Raw genomic sequence first — 9,458 nt, 5'->3', positions numbered from 1 at the left:
TCACTATTTACAAGTTGGTGAACCTTGGCATCACTTGGTAGGGTAGAATTGTTGTGGTAGCCACTTATCTATCCATATCCGCACCCTTCTCCCATCTCCCACCCTCCAAACCATCCATTCTTTCACCAAATCAATTGCAAACCATAAACTCTTCCACATATAAGATGGATAATGGCCAAACTTTGCATCCAGTAGCCCCCCTTACCTAAAATACTTCTCTTTCATAATACAGGGCACTAGAGATGATGGATTGTTTACCATTCTCCAACATTTCTTAGCAAGTATAACTGTGTTAAAACATTCTAGGTCCCAAAATCCCAATCCACCTCTCCTTTTGCCTTCACTATTTATGTACCAGCTTCTCCATTGAATGTTATTATCATCTTGTTTATGACCCCACCAAAAATAGGCTATGAGGGATGTTATTTTTTTGCACAATCTTTTAGGCAGCCTAAAGACACTCATAGCAAAGGTAGGGATTGCCTGATGCTTTAAGAAGAACTTCTTTTCCTGCTTGTGATAAATATATATATATATATATATATTCTAGCTACTAATCTTGGACCAGACCCTCTCCTTCAGGTTTCTAAAGTTATTGTATCTTGATCTTGCCACCATGGCTAGCAGACCAAAGTACCTTTCATAGTTACCACACACAGACACCCCCGCAATATCTCTGATCTGTAACCTGGTCTGTATATCTGTGTTTGAGATTAAAAATATTGTGATTTTCTATAAATTCAGGCATTGTCCCAAGGCCTCTTCATACAACTTTAGTAACGCTTATATTTGCTTTCACTCGGCCATCTTAGCCCTTTCTAAAAATGAGACAGTCATAAGCAATGGATCAATAGGTAAGAGATGGGATCCCCTTGCCTTAACCCTCTTGTTGGCTTTATAATACTTCTGTGTTCACCATTTACAAGCACTAAGTATGTAACAATAATCACATTTTCAAGACCAAAAAAGTCCATTTTTTTCCAAAACCCATCCTCTTCATCACAGCCTCCAAATATCTCCACTCTATTCTATCATATGTCTTAGACATAATCAGTTTGAGGACCATACTCCCTACCTTCCCCTTCTGTCTAGTTTTCATAGTGTAGAGCGCTTCATATGCTACCATCACGTTGTCTGTGATGAGTCTTCTAGAAATAAATGCACTTTGGTTATGAGAAACAATGGTTGGGAGAATTTTCTTCATTCTATTAGCTTGAACCTTAGAGACTAGTTTATATAGCATGTTGCATAAACTTATGGGTCTAAATTCACTAGCAACTACAGGACTAGGCACCTTAGGAATGAGAGCAATGAGTGTATTGTTAACACTGTCTTCCAGTTCCCCATCACCATTTAAGAAGCTTAAAATGCCATTAGACACTTACACCCCCAACAAAACTCCAATATGCTTTGTAAAAGCATGCACCATACCCATTAGGTTCTAGAGACTTTAAAAGGGTCATCTGCTTTAAAGCCTCCTTCACCTCAGCTTTAGTAAACTCCTTTTGTAGATCAACATTTATCTGACTGGTGACTTTTGGGTTCATATCTCTAATGCACATATCTATAGCCTGCCTTGTAGGATTAGAAAAGCTGAGCAATTTGCTAAAATACTCATGAAAAACTCCCTCTATTCCTTCTTGGTTTGTCACCATATTACCCAAGGAATCTATAATTTCTTCAATCTACTTCTTGCTTCTCCTCTGATTGGCACAAGAGTGAAAGAACTTGGTCTTCTTATCCCCCAACTAATACCATTTCCTTTTTGCTCTCTATCTTCATTTCAAGTCCATTTGCTCAAGCATCAGTCCCACTTTATCTAGCAGGTGCCTAATCATTTCCACATTATGAGGCCCCTCATTGTTCTGCTACTGTTTTAGCAACTCAGTTTTCTACTTCAGCACCGCCTCTACATCCTTCTCCTTCTAATAACTCCATCGCCATAAGTCACCCTTACACACATTCAACTTTGACTGTACCTTCCTAAGAGAGTCTATTACCTGAACAATTCTGTCCCAAGCCTGTTCTACCACTGGTCTATCTTCCTCATCCAGGATCCATTTTGCTTCAAACCTGAAAACTCTTTCTTTTTTCTTCTACTCAAAATCTTGGAGCTTAAATCTAAACACAGCCTTATAGTCATATTGACTTGCATCCAAGATCTCAACATTTTCAACTTGAAAGATCTCAGACCACAATGGATTACTAACAACCCTGTCAAACCTCTATTTCATGAAGGTACTATCTGAGTGCTTGATGCTCCAAGCAAACAGATTTCCCTTCCAACCCACATCAAACAAGCTATTCACAACCAAGGCTTGTCTAAAGTCTTCCATTTGTGATTCTGGTCTAGGCTTCCCTCCCCATTTCTCATATTGAAAGGCAATTTCATTAAAATCTCCCATTATGCACCATGGCATCTGAGCAGATGGATTCAACAATGACAACAACTTCCATGAATCTCTTCTTTTACAAGCTTCGGGATGGCCATAAAAGCTAATTAACAGCCATGATAAGTTTCTTTCCTTACACCTAATTGTTGCTTAGAGAAGTTAGCTATTTCCACCTTAAACTCTTTACTCTACAATAAAGCCAAACCACCCTTCCTCTCTCTTGCTTCAGCAATAAAACAACCCTCCCACCCCATCTTCTTCTTAATACCATCAAACTTGCTAGCTGCAAGTTTTGTTTCAATTAGGAGTACCATTTTGGGTCTCTTTTCCTTCACCATCTGGTAAAGGTTTTGAATTTTTTGAGGGTTCTCAAGCTCTCAGTAGTTCCAGCTTAAGATTTTCATAATATTTGGCGAGGCTAGTAAACAACCTCCACCATTATCTGTTCATAATCAGCCAACTCCTCCCAGCCATTCTATTTGCTTTTCTTCATCAAGCATTCCCCATGACTACTATCCTTTTCATCCACTAACTTTCTCTTACCATCAGTTAATAATGCACCCTGATTCTTATTGCTTGCATTAGGTGTCATTCTCTTCCACCTCCCACTCTCTACCTTCCCCTTCTTCTCAACTATGTGAAATTCTATACAAGACCGTTACTGACCCAAACCTGCACCCTCCTCTACCTCGGGTCCAACCTTTATAGATTTAGAGTTGACAACAAGTTCCTTGTTGGTCTTGTATGTTGCCTGCTCTGTCACAAAGACTGACCCTACCTCCCCACTTGTTCCACTACACTGACTATTTTTATCAAACACTTTCTCTGCCAATACAACCACAACATTCTGAACCACCTTGTAACCTCCACCTCACTCCGAGCTCCCAATGAATTTTCCTCAATTTGTCTTTTTCCGACCTGGTTCATTGGAGTCATGTAATTTGAGACCCCCTCCCCTCCCCACCACTCACTACTTTGACACCCTTCACTTTCTTCCCTCTACTTCCTACCTTGGTATTGTCTGCTCTCCATACCAGTCCTCCAAGGGCTAGGCTATGCACGCAGCCAACTCCCATATTGCATTTTGTCACCAACTCCATCACATCCACCACCTATATGTCTCATTCTCCCACATCTGAAACACAATTTTGGTAACTTCTCGTATGTTAAAGGCACCTAGATTCCGTTTCCCTCCAAGTTGGTTGTTCTTCCTCTAGTGATGACCTTCCTTATGTTCAATTCAATACTTAACCTCAAGTAACTACCCTAACCAATCCCTTCATCACCAACATCCACCTCTTTACTGCCAATCGATGCACCACTTTGGTTGCCTACATCACAGGTCATACATACCAATGGCAGATTATTCAGGCGTACCCAAAACATTCAAAACCAAAGTTCATTCTCTGTGGAGGGGTCAAACCGTTGAATGGTTTTAGAACAAGAAAATGACTATCAAACAACCAGGATTTCCCATCCATTACTCTCGCTTTATCTCTCTGGATCTCAAAGGAAATGGATAGTAAAGGAACCATTCAATCTCCAAATATTTGCCAAAGTTGGTCTAATGACTTCCTTGTTCATCCTTCGATCAGAAATTAGTTTCCCCACCAAACACATTTCACCCTCTACCGACACCTTTTCTATTTATTCCATTCCAATTTCTATTTCAGCATTCTCTTCTGTTGTTAGCTTCAATTGATCCCATCTCTCCTCTAGATCCTCCATCTCCACTAAGGCTTCAATCATGCAACCACCCCTTCCTCCCTCACTCAACGAGCAGGCAAGACTATCCCTCCACCCAAGCTTCTCTCAGAGGAGACTCTTTTTTCAACAAATCTTAAATTTTATTATTGTTGGATTGTAATAATAGCATTTATTATTGCTGAATTGTAATATCGATATTTTTCAATATGCTTATATTTTTATTGTTGGAATTGTAGCTCTAGACATATACTTATATTTGTTATTGTTGAGTTTATATATTGGTTATTATGGGTTAAAATCTAAAAAAAATACTAATATTTTTTATTAATAAGTAGGCTTGTTATTTTTTTGTAGATGTTTTGGATACTAATAAATATAGATTTAAATTTTTATGTGAAATTATGTTAATTAGGTCAAATAGGTTATGTGTGATAGTTCAACTCATTTACATGAAATGGGTTGAAATAAGTAATATAGTATTGACTCATTTTTAGTTAATTATTAAACAGATCAAAACATGTGACATGACATGATCCATTCTTTGAATGAGTCGTGTTAAGATTTGAATGTTTGACTCATTTAAATTAATAGGCCGTGCAGGATGACCCATATAATTAAATATCTATAACTTGACACAACTTGTGAACATGTATTGCACCCTTAGATTTAAGTATTTTTTTGGCTATGCATACCACTTTTTACATTTTGTCTAATCTATCCAAAATCAAACTTACATTGGATTAGCCATGATTCTTAATATAATAATATTTTTATCATTTGTTTTTTTAAGGTGTATTAAATCCATAAAATCAGCTCTATTTTCATTTTCATAATTTTCAAAAGTAGGAACCTATACAATCAAATATATCCAAAAAAAAATTACAATGCATCAACATAATCAAATTTCATCAAATCAAATTAGATCAAATTGTAAATCACACAAAACATAAAAATACATCAAATTATATAAAAACACAAAGCATCATATTTAAAAGGTTTTTTTAATTAATTGTGCATGGCTACATTCGGATTTTTATGGAGATAGAAAATAATATTTTTTAATCAATTTCCTATACTACATAACTCCATACAAATATGGTGATTAAGTGCAGATGGAAGTATTTTCACTTACATTTGCCTATTCCAACACAGGCTTAGTGCATTCTCATTTGAATAGTCATATGTAAATAAAATACTTCAAATGGCTATTAGGGACAAAAAAATGGTTGCATTAAATTAGCCAAAGTGTGTCTATAGTTAATTTTAGCTACAGTATATCCAAAACAAAAGTCATATTTGACTAATACTGTTTCTACATCAAATCTATATTTTATTATTTTCTCAATTTTAGACTTATGTGCACTTATTTTAGTAGTGTAGATTTATGCAAAATTATTTTAGTAGTGAAGATTTATGTAGTAAGTGCAGATTAGTACTGTAGTTTAGTAGTAAGTGCAGATTTTTTTCAAGTGGAGATTTATGCAAGGGTAGTTTAGTACTGCCATTTAGTGGTAAGCGCAGATGATTGGATGGAAAATTTTGTAGATATGATTGTTAGATAAAAGAAAGTTTGGCAAAAAAAACAAAAATAGTTGAATGGGAAATATAGAAATTTGATCTATGCGGAATTTGATCCACGCAAAAAATTTTATAGATATGATTGTTAGATAGAAGAAAGTAAGTGCAGGTGGCCAATGTGGAATTGACAACTTGGCGTTGTCTGGAATAAATTCAACTGAATCAAATGGCAAAGCTAAAATGGGCAATGGATGGTGACTGGAATTCTAAATTTTTTCATACTTGCCTAGCCTTGAAGAGGAGTAAGTGGGTTCTAAATATGCGGTCGAATGATGTAGTGTTTGAGTCTTCAAAGAGCATCCACCAAGGTGCAGTTGATTATTTTTCATCCTTTCTCCAAGGTGAGCCGTCGGTTGAGCAACCAATCTTTGATGGCCTGATAGATCCAATTATTTCTGCGGAGGAGAATGCCTCCCTTATTAGTGCACCTTCATTAGCGGAAGTATTTGCTGCTTTGTCCTCTATTCCTATGAATAGTACTCCTGCCCTAATGGCTTTGGCTCTGGGTTTTATAAGAGTTGCTGGGAGGTGGTTAGAAATTATTTGTGGAAGGTAGTGGTGGAATTCTTTGCATCTAAGTCTCTTCTTAAGTTTTTTACAACTTCTTATTAGGTGTTAATTGCAAAAGTGGACTCTCCAACAGGTTTTGATAAGTTCCATCCCATCAGTTTTTGTTTAGTTTTTTATAAACTTTGCTCCAAGATAATTGTGAATTTGTTAATTGATCTCTTGCCTCGACTGGTCTCCATGGAACAAGGAGCCTTTATACCAGGTAGAAGTATCTTTGAGAATATAAGCCTCACTTAGGAAATGGTTCAGTCCATTAATAAGAGAAATCATGGCAGTAATATTGGCAAAAGCATATGATCGCATGAATTAGAATTTTCTGATAAAGGTCATATCGAGGTTTGGTTTTTTGCCTCAGTTTTGTGACTTGATCTTCTTTTGTATTTCTAGTTCCTAGTATTCGGTTATGATGAATGGGACAATAAAAGGCTTCTTCCCAAGAGGTTGTGGCCTTCGAAAAGGTGATCCCCTATCTCCTTATTTGCTTATTATCCGGTAGGAGATCCTTTTCCGGATGATTCACTGGAGTGTGGTTGAGCATAAATTTGGACAGTTTCATTAGGCCTAAGGTATGCCTATTATTTCTCATTTAATGTATGCTGAAAATGCGGTTATTTTTTCTAATAGGAGCCAAAGATCGGTTCGGGTGCTTCTAAGTATTCTAGGATAATATGAAAGATGGTCGGGACAAGCAATTAATAAACAAAAGTTTACTTTTTATTGCTCAAGTAAAATCTCCCATACTCGTAAGAGGCGTCTTCTTCGTAGCATTGGCTTCGTGGAGGGGCACTTTCTGTTCAAATATCTTGGAATGCCAATTATCCTTGATCGTCTAAAGCAATTACACCTTGAAGACATGGTGAATAAAGTGAGGCAAAAACTCAGTGGTTGGAAAATGCAGCTACTATCTTCTAGAGGGAAACTAGTTTTGTTATGTCATGTTATTTCGAATATGGCCTTACACCTATTTGTTGTTTTACAGGTCCCTCAAGCTGTCATCAATAAGATCCATCAGCTGATGAGCCCATTCTTTTGGAGTGAGCCAAATGGGAAGGATAAGAAGAAATAGGTATTGTCAACTGTTACAGTCACAATCCACTCCAACCCCTACTCATCTACTAAGATTTTCAAGACTTTCCCAATTATCTCACCCTTGTGATAAGCAATTTGAAAAAACTTGAGAGTCTTTTTGTTTAAAATGTGCTGTCAAAGCTATATAATTAAATTTTTTGACCAATGTCCATGTATCGGTTGTAAGACAAACTCTTTGACTCCTAAATTAGTTTCTCAACAATTCTCTATATACACCGTATAGTTTCATAATATCGTTCGCAACTATGTGATAAGAAGGAGTGTCAAACCTAGGTTCCAAGTACTTAAGATATGCTTGAAACCCTTCACCTTTCACAAACCAAAATGGTAGCTTGTCTACAATGACCATACGATCTAGATATCTCCTACACTCCTCCGGATCATACTTTACATACCTCATCAATGTTCCCCCCCTACTACTTCCATCCGCCATTTTTTAAACTCAATCTCTAGTCTAGATTAACTCTTTTGTTGCAAATAACATATAATTGGACTCTTTTTATTATTATTATTATTATTCTTCTTCTAAGTGGACCTTTAATTGAAATGTGCCATGTCTCCTGTAATGACATCCATATATTTTACCACAATAGTTACACTTAGCTTGGGGGTTATTGGGATAATCACCCTCTATTTTCATGAAGGGAGACCACACAATTGAAACTAATTTCTTACTTGGTGGGCCCATGGGTATAGGGGTAGGGGTAGAGAGGGTCAGGAGAGCTAGCACTAACGCTAGTGGTTGGATTTGACTCACTATCCATTCCCGTCGACTCATAAAAACCTCACATGATGGCATGATGCAAAAATCACATGACAATTAAAATCATAAAATCATGAACATTAAAAATGTTTTAGGGTTTTAGTTTTGTAACCCAAAACTATTTTGGGGTTTCAATATTTAAAAATTTAATTTAGAGGTTTTAATTTTGAGACCCCAAAACAGATTGGGTTTTCCTTATTGAAACCCATAAATTAATTTAGGGTTTCATATTGAACCCTAGATTTTCATCACAAATTCACACAATCATCATCACAAATTTACACTAATCTCTCCACGACACACAAATCACAACCTCATCCTTTAAATCCATTCATAAATCTCATCCTACATAATCCAATTTGAAACATCCATTGTAAAACTCAAAACTAATTTAGGGTCTTCAAGATACTTATAGGATGTAGGAGAAAGATACACAAATTCAGCGAGGGCAACAGAGAGAGAGGTCTGTGCTTGTGGGTGTGAAAAAGAAACATGAGAGAGTTGATAGAGAATGAAAGAGTCGAGAAAATGGGGGAGTTCTAGTGGTTATAAAAAACTATACAATGTAGTTTTAGGTATACCCAAAATTACGTCATTTTGTTGTATGTATAAGTTGTTTTTATAAATATATATATATATATATATATATATATATGGGGCGAAGCAAAGGAAAAGCAAACGGGGGCCTAGCCTATACTACCCCCCACACCCTCAATTGTGCCCAGATGCAGGTAGGGTATCCCACCCTCTATTTCCAGTAGATAGGGCAATGGCCCCACCCAGATGGTGGCGAGGGGAGGCACCACGCTACCCTCCCCTAATAATTTCAAGGGACTTAAGGGGACTTGCATTACATGCTAAAGTTTGATTAATGGAGTGCATATGATTTTCATGCATCAATCCTTTTTTGCAAGTTTGTCGAGGTTACTCTTGAAAGGTTATCTTGATTGTAAATTAAGATACTACTATAGTCACCTTCATGTATAAAGTGCCAAAATGGTATCCCTTTCCTTTCCCTTTTAGTTTAGTAAAAATAAAAATAAATAAATAAAAACTAGTTCTCTTTGGAAGGAAAAGAGAAGAAGAGAAGTGGACCAATAAATCAACCTAGCTTTATATCCCAAAGATCAAAACCTGAATTTTCCCCCATCAAGTCAAGACCTAGATTTTGACCTGTTATCAAATTGGTCTCTTAATATATTTTTCCAACAAGAATTTAATGGTAGAGGTGGCACATATCAATCTTTATACATCGGGGTGGTAGACCACCTAGATAATGGTCAAATCTAGCCACCCTGCAATGGCTAAATTTGGTCAGCCTACACGTCATGGCAACCGGTGGGGGCAAGTCTCCTCTC

Source organism: Carya illinoinensis, chromosome 3 (genome assembly GCF_018687715.1).
Source record: "Carya illinoinensis cultivar Pawnee chromosome 3, C.illinoinensisPawnee_v1, whole genome shotgun sequence".
In the NCBI taxonomy this organism is placed as follows: Eukaryota; Viridiplantae; Streptophyta; class Magnoliopsida; order Fagales; family Juglandaceae; genus Carya; species Carya illinoinensis.
The sequence above is the reverse complement of the archived record's forward strand: the minus strand, read 5'-3'. Positions refer to the sequence as shown.